This window comes from Strongylocentrotus purpuratus, unplaced genomic scaffold (genome assembly GCF_000002235.5).
Source record: "Strongylocentrotus purpuratus isolate Spur 01 unplaced genomic scaffold, Spur_5.0 spur5_scaffold_15, whole genome shotgun sequence".
NCBI classification, from domain to species: domain Eukaryota; kingdom Metazoa; phylum Echinodermata; class Echinoidea; order Camarodonta; family Strongylocentrotidae; genus Strongylocentrotus; species Strongylocentrotus purpuratus.
In genome coordinates this window covers 15,763,521-15,775,034 of record NW_022145600.1, presented here as the reverse complement: position 1 = coordinate 15,775,034, position 11,514 = coordinate 15,763,521, and positions in this window count along the sequence as shown.

The following is an 11,514-nucleotide window of genomic DNA, read 5'->3' as shown; positions in this document are numbered from 1 at the left end:
ATGAACAAGTGAAAAGCCAAAAAGAAGAGAGGCCATATTTGTACTTTCCAGGGAAGCTTTCAGCATGCGAATGAGATCGGAAGAACAGATCCTGTCAGGCTTGAACATACATGCAAATACAAGGAAATCTGCCGGAAAATTGACAGTGACTGCCACAGGTTTTCATTCATTCAAATTTGTTTCAACTGTGAAACGATGAATGGCAGGCAAAAACCCACCTGAATTTTAAGTGGGTTGACTGGTCCTGTTCTACATACAGATGAACAAACCTGTCAATTTACAGGAAGTTTTTATAACAATGATTTTGCCAGTCTTGTCAATCTTACATACATGTGTCTGATTTATTTCCCCAATAGACAAGCTAATACCCATTCATTGTAATCACTGGAGAAGTGGACATATGTCTGAAGAATCGCAAATATGGTCAAGAATGACGCTCAAGAATAACATAATAGTCTGGTTTAGTGACGAGCCTGTCTGTTTAGAGGGAGAACAATCTAAATTGACAAGACAACTATGTTATATCATTTCTTCTCTAGTTTTCAGCCCCTTCTCATGTAAGTAATACACATCCTACACCCTCTACTATTTTTTACCCTACCAGTATCCTTTACATGTGCGGAGATACGCTAGCCAGTCGACAAAGCTTGTAAGCAAAGTTTGTGATTTGAGAGCCTTCTCAGATGACAAGATGACAAATGGAAAGAGACATGGGAGGTGCTACGTCAACTGCAGGGTTTTAAACTTGTCAATCCCCATTTGAGAATTTATATCTGATACCAGTCAAGGCAAGTTTCTCTCTCTTTCCAAATATGCCACCATGTTTGGTAAGAAGTCTTTCTACAAACATTGTATAGTTAAATCTATGGTTAACAAGATCTTCATAGTGCTTTGATTTGATGTGGATTATGGAATTGCAATGGAAGTATAATAGGATATACATTCCATCTAATATTTACGCAGTTTTATGGGCAAAAGTAGATAAAAAGCTGGAATATGCTAATGTGTGACACCATACTGTCTGACCCAAGACACCTAGGGGTATGAGAAACAGCAAACATATTGTGGGGTTTACAATGAAGACAGTGATACAACCATCAGTCTTATTCTAATTTCTATATCATTTCGAAGGCTAGAGATACTAATTACTAGTATTACAAAGTTGCTCATGACTATTACCAGAGGCAAAAGTACAAGTGTTGGGGTGTAGCTGGACTACATTCCATACTGTCAGAGCCATCTTACCACTGTCATGATGACTCACATCATATCTTCTACCAGGTTCTCTCATCTGGATAGACCCAGAGTCAGAGAGGATGACATACATGGTTGGGGTTTACATGGGCTTACAAGCCAAGTACCCCAGACATGGGGGTGACATTGGAAGGTACTTGTGAGGACCAAGGACTGGCACGTTAGGCCTTGGGTTCACAGTACATTCTCAGTCATTAGATTACTACCTAGAACAAGGAATCCTATTCACAGTAGATGGTGGAATCCTATATCTCCCCAAAACATCAACAAAAATGTGTATGCGCTGTAAGTTTACTCAGATTTCAAGCTAACAAGAGAAAGTGAGATATTAGTTTGCAGGCACAAATCCTTGTAAGTCTGATGCATAACACAGGGACTGAAGTGTAAGTATGGAGATTGTATACATGAGAATCTCAAACATACTGTAGGCCCTGGCCCAGCCTGTACTTTAGCTTCTCCTACGTACAAGGAATGCAAACTTAGGGCTAGGCTAGCCTCAAAGCTTTATGGAATTTTGTTAAATTAAGAGACAGGCGGACACTTTTGTACAAATAAAACATGATCATGATGAAACGGGACAATATGAAATCAGTATTTGAACAGATGGTGAGCCACCCTTACATGAATGTTAAGGCCACAAAAAACATATTGAAAACTAACCACAATAAAATTTAGCATTACCCCCAGCAGGAGGGGGGAGGGAGAGGGGAGAGAGAGAGAGAGAGAGAGAGAGAGAGAGATAAAGAAAGAGAGAGAAAAAGAGATAAAGAAAGAGAGAGAGATAATTTTTTTTAAAGAGAGCGAGAGAGAGAGAGAGAGAAGAGGTGGTGGGGGAGAAGAGGAGGTGGGGGAGAAGAGGTGGTGAGGGGCGGAGAAAAGGTGGAGAAAAGGTGGAGAAAAGGGGGAGACCACAAAGATTTTTTTGTAATGGTCCATGATGAAGGATATATAAGAAGGAAGATAACAAGACAGAAATTTAGCAAGCACTCCATCTTACAGTACTTTGAGAACAAAGCAAAAAAGGAAAGGACAGAAGAAAAAACTATTTGGAGAGAACGAAATAGGTGAAGAATATGGGGAGAAGCTCCAGCTCTAAATCCCAGTAAATCTTGAGAGATTTGTCAGCCGGATTATGTTGTATTCCATTGATAGATCCAGGTCTGTCTCTATGTGACAGCGTGTACTAGAGGCAACCCAATCCAGGCTCATCTCAGTGGAAGGTTAATCCACAATACACACTAGATATGCAGGCAAAGTTGCTTGTGAAACCAAAGTAGTATCTCTTTTCGTCGCGGGTTTTACGAACCGACGTAATACGTAATTTTGGCCCAATTTTTCAATATCGACTTTTTGTTATAAATTGAAAGTAATATGAAAACTCTACCAAATGGCAAAATTTGGGAATTAAAAATATATATATTTCAAGAAATTCTCAGAATTACGCTTCGAGAATACCCGAAACATCGTGAAGTCGCGTTATTGGGTTTTACGAACCGACGCAATACCATGCGCGTGCAATAATATAACGTTGGGTCTTCTGACCGGCGTAGTGTGCACTACGTACGGTTCGTGATACATGTAACTCGCTTAGCTACATAGCGTATGAAAATGCATTAAACGATGGGTCTTACGAACCGACGCAGTATGTTTCGAGTAAGAAATTTCACGTATTTCAAGAATGTACATCAAAATTTAAAAACGACAAGCAAGGGCAACTTCCACTTTCATTACTATATGAAAATGTTAATAATTGGATAGACATAAGACACAGAAAACGATGACTAAAAATATTAAAATCTTCAAACGCGATTTTCTTGGATTTCCATTTTCGGTCTGCGCGTGCCAATACGTCGGTTCGTAAAACCCACAACGCTTTATGAAACACATCACCTGGAAATGTAGTAAGGCCCCTAAAATAGATAGTTGCTCAGAGCTCAAAAAAAGTGCACAAAACTCAAAGGAACTCTGCAACCTAAACTTTTAGGAGAACTTGATACATTCTGCTGGATGTAGGCCTACCTTGAAATCATCCATTGCCAACATGAATGGCACATCATAACTATGGTACTGTAGTAGTAAGTTGTCATTAAAATATAATCATGCTTTACTGGAGACTTATATAGAAAAGACTTGTAGTTGTACCGTATATCATCATCATGGAAGGATTTTCTAACATCTGGTGCAAAATCATAACCAATGATAAATCATTTACAATTGTAAGTGTAAATCTCATACATGTAATACATACACTATGACTGTGATTCCCAATATACAAGATATTCCATGCTTAGTGCAATGCAACAAATTTTCCTCATTATTCGTGCATGTACCCATATGAGCACTTCCATGCACAGCCTGAAGTGAATGAGCGCTAAATAATCGATTTTGGTGAGCTTCTTACCCATGCTCATTTTCTCTCCCACATTCTCTCCTCTGCCCATTTTAGACCCACTGGCTAAATGGAACAAATTAAGCATGTAAAGCCCCCCACGCTGGCTGAAAATTGTAGTGTCTTTAAAGCACTTCCCTTGTTTCAGTCCGTCTTACTCTCCCTGATTATCAGTACCCTAAGCTCAACACCCATTGGCAAATCAATGAAATATTATTCAGGACTCTGGAACACAAACCAGTAGAAGTTATCAGGGACATATTTGGAGAGTCTCGAGACCCTTGAGCGCAGAGCATGTATTGATTGGCAAAGCATGTTTCTCTGGGGTCGCAAGTGTGCCCCACTGCCGGCCGTGCTAGGCCGTGCAATGCAACTTGCAGTTAGCCAACGACCACGACTTCGTGTCTTTTTCTAGCAGAGGGTGTGTTTTTCCAAGGGGCACGCATGTACCGGCATTGTGGGTAAATGAATTTGGACAGGGAGGGGAAATGGGATGTCTGTAAATTGCGCTGCAGGGGGCCTAATTGGATGATGTGTTGCGCAGCAATTATTTCCTGTCAATTGGGTTAGGTGCGTGAAAATCAATGGCAGAGCAGGCTGCCCTTGCCTGGCTAACAATGAGCAACTTCACCTGTCATAAAGAAATGAGATAAAGGCATGAACCAGGCTCAACACCATGGCCGGCCGGCCTGCCTGACATTACGTCAGAATTAAAGGAGAAAACAATGAATAGATGAACTTGCATACGTAAAAGTAATCCCGTACACAGGATTTCATTTATATCATGTAGCAGACCCAGCCGATCTCTATACCAAAAGTTAACTTCAATATATGGATTTTAACCATGCCAGAAATGTATACATTCAAATTTTCAATAACATAGGCATTATCACACGCATACTCAGCATGATGGATAGAACCTAATTTCCTGCAATTTATTATAACAGCTTCATTTAAAATCCCATTGATATAAACAAAAATATTTATTTTATTTTTTTCCACAAGATTTTCTTCTTATCCTTTCAGAGCTCTTTCTTAACTTTCCACAGAATTTCTGCTAGTATTTTAAGCCTTAAAGTTAAGGATATCAAGATATATGTAATAACTGTTGGCCTTGACTCTAATACTTAACAGTTACATCAGAATTTGGAGTTTTCAATTTGATGTCTTGGATCTTATCACACTAACATGCAGGCACAACAAAGGAATAGAAGTTAGATTGAATAAGGTAACATCAGAATGTAATATGAACTTGCTATCTTTCATATCATCAACACCATCTCATTTTCTCCTATTTCTCTTAATCAGGAGGCATTTCTTTCTGATCAGCGCTGCAATCTTTGAGCAAGCTATCTGGAGCGGGATGGGTAGTCAACGATGCAGCCTTCTCGGGAAGAGGGTCTCTATCCAATTACAGATTCTTTTTGACAGCTTTCCCATCATGCCGAGCAAATATTGGCAATGGTACAGACACACTGACATTTGATCAGCCTGATTTGGAGAAGAGTCTTGAAGAAGAGTGTGGTATCTTGAGCTTCAGCGCTTTGGATGGTGTTTCATTAGTATTCAAGAGTTCCACTGATAGCTCTATTCAATCTTAAGTATGTGACTGGTACCGTACATATATTTACAAGCCTAATGACAGCGTGTTTGTGTGCAAGCTAGGGAGCCTGCCTGCAATGGTAGAGCATCTTGTCGTGCAAGCCCCCCTCAAGAAATTTACAGGGTTCGATGTCTCTCCGCAGTACCGAAGTGAACAAACTGACGAAGGAAGGCGGTGGTGGCCTCAGCCAGCAAATTAGGATGGTGAAATGGAAGAGGGGCATTAAGACTTTCACTCTTTCACTCTTCCCATAAACTGGTGGGACATCTGTACCTCTAGGGCTAGAGGATGAATCACTTTTTCGTAAGATCTTAGGGATGCCGTTTGTTCTTTTTCTTCTCTCCCTTTCCCTTTTGACATCCTCCAATTAACTACCTATCAACCATTTTAGTGGGGTGGAGTGGCTTCAAATCGTTAAGAAAAGTCCCCCCCCCCCCCCCCACCCGTTCCCCCTTGTCATTCTGCTGGGTGATACACTGCACCCCCTTTTGTGGGAGAGGTTTTGAAGGCTCTTTTGGTAGCTCTGAAGCTCCAGGGCTGTAATTCTAGAGCAGAAACTATAGATGGTTTACCTTCATACCTCTCTCTCTCTCTTTCTTCCTTGGTCTGAGCTTCAAGTGTGTGGCAAGCATGGGAGAGCTATTTTTCTCTACACATAACATACTGCTCTTGTGTTGGCTTTCTTTACAGAATGGGGTCTATTGTCAGTTTATACTGTATAGAGAGAGAGGGGACTGCTATACACTGGTCTGACTGGAGTGTCATTTGGGGGTTCTAGCAACTTGAATTTCGTATTCATTTAGAAAACCATTTTCTGGTGTTTTATGTACTGCATTGTGTTGTAGGATTGAGCTGTGGGACTGGGAGTGCACAAACTTTGAAAACACTCAAACATATAGCATTGATCAGCCCAAAAAATTAAAGAAACTACAGAAGAAAAAGAATTTCCCTAACACTCTGCCCTAAGAACTCCTTGTTATTGTTAAGAACATGTTGACACTTTTCCAAAGATGGTTATCCTTTTATCGCAAATATTGAAGACTTTCCTCCTGTTTTGTATCTAACTGGATTAACAAATAGGATTTCTGAGAAAAATTGAATAAATTGGAATAGGTTCCTTAATGTGAATGATAAATTCTACTCATGAGTAAAAACAGTTATACAGTCATAATACATCTCTCGAGCAGCACTTATTATTCTAATGTTAGACTCATCAAGCCTCTTTATAAGCACAAATAATAGTGGCATTCACTTAATTTTACACATCTGTATTTCTTGCCAGTAAAATACATGATACAGATTGCATGCTGTTCAGTTTGCTTCTACCAATTATGAGCCAAAGAAGACTTTCTTCAGTTTCTCCATACCACTGCCTTCTGTCTTCACTCCTATCCAACAGTATTTATTCTAAGCCATTATTTTACAAGCCATGGATCACGTTTTCATCACCCTACATCCCTCTGCGCATCGATTGCTTGCTGAGATTCATACATATTTTGCCAAGATTGCAGTGCATATCAGCCAGAGAGGACACCCCAATCACGCCAGACTTGTTACCATGCACCGAGAGCGAGAATCTAATGAAGTGTTTTAGGTGGTGGGGTCGAGATTACACCCGATCAGGTTTCCCCGCACGTTTCATTAAATTTGGGTGTAATCAACTTAAAACTTGGTCCCTCCTTAACTCTTCCACCGAGTTAGCATACACTGGCATGATCAAGCACAGGAAAAAAAGCATGCAGCATTGATTTTTCCTCTGTCCCTCAGCAATCTTTTTTAACTTGTATTTGTCTTTCCTTGACATACGCTAGTCATGTATATTTCAGGGCTGTTTGAATTGAGGCTAAGTCAATTGTGAAATTAAAACAACAGAATACTCATTTCTCGAATGAAAGGGGTACATTTATAGTGTAGAAGGCCTCCCAAAAGAGTTTTACCAACACGGAAAGCAGCTGGCTATGCAAACATTAGTTTGACTAAATTATACTTAGAATATCTTCTAAAATTCCTTTTTTGGTTTTCACATGCTTTATTGAATGATTTTTGCAATAACAAAAAGCCGATCCAAAAATATAGGCCTAGGATTTAATTTTTGTTATTCCTGCTTCCTTGAGTAATTTGAGAAATAACAAATATACAACCTAAATTGAAAAATCCTCTGAATATATTTCATGTGCATTGACTAAGACAAAAATGAAATACAAATTGAACTTGGCTGAGTGTACTACTTTAACCAAATTGCTAGATTATGACTAAACCAAAAGGCCCATACCAATTTAGTGATAATAGAAATGTGATAACACATATATTACATGTCATTGTTTCTCTTTTATGCGCTTATTGTTTCTCTTTTCTGCGGTCATTACTAATAGGATACATGCTACACCCACAGTCATACCAGGCAAGGCCAATTGTTCCGAGACAAAGATTTCTATTCTCCTCCTGACAACTGTACACAAGCCAACTATCAAAAGAGGTTCAACTATGAATTTCATGGTCTGTCAATGAAGTTTGAAATGTCAGTCATTCTGAATTGATCAAAATGGGAAATACACATTAGTTAGAATATTATTATTTTGTTTGCATTAGGGTTTTGCACAGATTAACAGTAAAAAGACAATTAAAACAACCTGATTATTACTATACAATACTGGTTCCTAGGCTTATCTTATTCAAATATCAAAAAGGCTAACATTGATTGTTTGTACAAATTGACCTTACTCTAAGGAAAAAAAAATGTATATTGTTGTACAAGTATTACTGTGATATCCACACGCTTCCTGCTAGCCTCCTATGTAAAACTATCTACATTCTTGAAATTTTGCCATTATAGGGCTGAAGTCTAATATTAGATGAGTCCTAAAAAAGTATAACAGGCCTACAGTTTCAAAACATTAAAATTGAAGTAATAGGAAAGAATTGGGGACTATTTAGTGAATATAATTATAAGAGTGGTATAACGATCATAACAATCAATTATATAATGCTTTCTGCAACTACATGGTTGGCAAACTTGTATTAAAATGTGTATTGTTAACCTGGGAGAAGGGTATTTGTAAGGGCAGTCTTAATGGTTTGTGTGTCAATAATACCCTGCAAAATCCTTTTTTGCCATGAACAGGATATTATCATAGCCTGTACATCCCCCTGTCCACACACAACATTTTCCGTGATTAGGCGTGATTAGCTATACCGCAGGTTTGGGCATCGTTTCGAACTGAAACTCAATAAAGAATCACGCCTAATCACGCCTAATCACGGAAAATGTTGTGTGTGGACAGGGGAGTATAACTAGTGTAACTAACTGGGCGGGGCTTAACGTGACCTCGAGCGAAAGGAGACCAGACCTCTCATTTTTGCTTCCATTTCATGACCGCAGTAGCAAACTGCGCACCTATACGACATTTCGCTGTAGAGTTTCAGGATTACTTTCTTCTGTGTGTAGACATCCTGGAATTTATATGATGATTATTTATACAACGTTTCTTGTGTGTGGACACTCTGAAATTTATACGATGATTCGTTATACGACGTTTCGTTATAGAGTTTCGGGATAAATTGTTTTGTGTGTGGACACGCTGCATGATAAATAGTAAGATGATATGTCCATGAGTATGATTACATATCAGCTGCTAAGAGCTAAAAGGTTGTTAACTCAACAACAATTGTAGGAGTCAATGTCCTTCTTGCCTATGCAGATGATGTTATTCACACTAGCTATGTAAACATTTTCTCTTTATATTGACACATGACATGCCAATCAGTAGTGGATTACAATTGTAGGCTCAGCCAAAACAAGTCATCAAATTATCACCTTGCATTGAAAGGTGAAGCAGTTTGATTTATTGCAACAGGTACACTATAAATCAACAAACTAAATACATGTAGATCTCCTCTTTTCACTCTATACTGCATAGTTAGCTTACTTCTTAAACCTTTTCTTTCCTTTTTTAAAAAGACCTTTCTTATGTTATTTCTTTCTTTCTCTTTTCAACTCCACCTTAAAAAAGAGTCATTGTGATATTCTTTGTTTTTTCTTTTATATTATTTCAATTCTACACATCATCCATTGCTCTTTTTTATTTATTGCTCTTCTCCTTTTAATATATCTATCATCATCCTTTAACTACCTTTCCTTGAGCTATTTAATGTTTTTATCCATCTATCATATTTTTCTTTCTATTTTGCTATTTTGTTATTCCTTGTTTTTCTCATTTTCTCTTTCTGTCTGTCCTTAAGTTATTCTTTCTCTTTTCCTGCGGCCATCTTCTGTTCTATCTTTCCGTTTTTCCTCCTCTTGTTCTATCTATCCTTATGATATCCCTTCTTTTTGTCCTTTCCTTGCCTTCCCACTCACCGTTAGACTGCTCTAACATAGACTGGTCTAGCATTGATCGGTCCAAGAGTGAGAATGCTGTTTAAGTCAAACTATCCGGAAAACGGAATATATAAAGCATAACTTTATGAACATTTACTTGCTCGCTCTCTCTATATTTCTCTGGAAAAAACAGACAAATGTACTTTTTAATCATTGGGACTTTCAGGAGAGAAAATAATTTCCACTTTCATGTCTCGCCAGAATTCTCAAATTGAAGTCGGCATGAAACAGCAGTAGCCCAGATGTACTGATCACTTAAATATCAAAAGAAATGGAGAAAAATATGCAAACCCCACGAGCAGGAAATTGGCCAATAATTTTCCCCTCTAATATTATTGCCCACTTGGGTGCCTACAGCAGGGGGCTGACAAATGGTCTGGTTGACTTCTAGCTGAGCAGGGGACATGTCCTACAAATGAAGTACTACACTATGAAATATGAAATGTCAATAATGCCTGCCGAGTGGAATGGTCTCTTGAATGCAAATCGGCTGGTGGCAATGTGGTAGATACCGACTGGGTCGAAGGGAGTGGGCGAAACAGGCATTTTGAAGCTCATATGAAGCACGTACCGTTTGTTTCTCAGGGACTCTTTTGAGTTTTGGGCAGTCCCTTGCTGGGTTAGAGGGATGCGGTGAAGCCAGGTCTGAGCAGTGGTTTTGGGACACACCCCAGCAAAGAGGAAAGAAAGAAATATAGAGACCAGCTTTCTCAATATCTTTCTTTTTATCCTTAATTAAGCTATTGAATGACTTTGTTAATTTACACTCATTTTTTGACCTTGTTCTACATGCTAATGTCTGATCACCCTGATCTCCTAGCTACCATCAAAACTGATGTCCAATTGATATCAATGGATCAAAATGATGTACCAACACACATTGTAGTAGCAGATTGCAGATAATTTGTCTTGATCAATATAATAAGAGACAATAACACTATTGCAAACATATCCGAAATCCATGACTTACAAGGACGCTTTGTACTCAACTCATAATTAAATTTCAAAACATATTGGAACAAAAGGAGAGGAAAAATAGAAAAAAAATCCTTCCATTTCCAATTAATTTTCCACTCATTCTTATTAGAAAGAAAGAAAAAACAGCCATGGTACAATCATCACACGACAACAAATGTGTACTTGATGAAAGAGTCAAATATTTCCACGATGTCTCACTGTCATAACTATCCATCCAACAAGATCAAGTTTACAACCCCAACCTCCATTCACAAGATTGGATGGGGGCTAAGAGAGAGAGATAGAGACAAAGGGAGAAAGGGAGGGAGGGAGAGACAGAGAGAGAGATAGAGAGAGAGAGCAAGAGAGAGAGAGATAGAAAGCGAGAGAGCAAGAGAGAGAGAGAGAGAGAGAGAGAGAGAAAGAGAGAGAGGGTTGGGGGGTTGGGGAGGGGTACCTAGATATGGAATTCTTTTCTGGATCAATTGTCTAGGGTATATTTCTCCCAAAGCGGAGATGCATGCCAATCTTGGTTTTCATCTTTGATAACCGACTTCTTCATCACAAATTGTTGACATGCTGCTTGCTTAGGTTTCACACCAGCCATGTCATGAGAGAAACGTACCCAACACGTGTCCCACTCGAAGGTAGTTTCTGCTTGCAGACCCGGTCCCAGCTAAAACTGAATAGGTATCTCCAAAATTTTCAAAAGCAATTCACCTGGTTTGTTTGATTTTAGCTGATAAATAGTATAATTAAGTAGAATTACAATGTGCCACTGGCTAAAGCAATTTATTCCTGGATTTATCATAGACCTGCTAAGGCTGGCCTACGTTACCCTCCCCACATTTAGACTACCATTACAAGCTTCATCGATAGTAATATAAGGTAAGTAATTCATTTCATTTTACTCTAAATGTTGCATAACAGAAT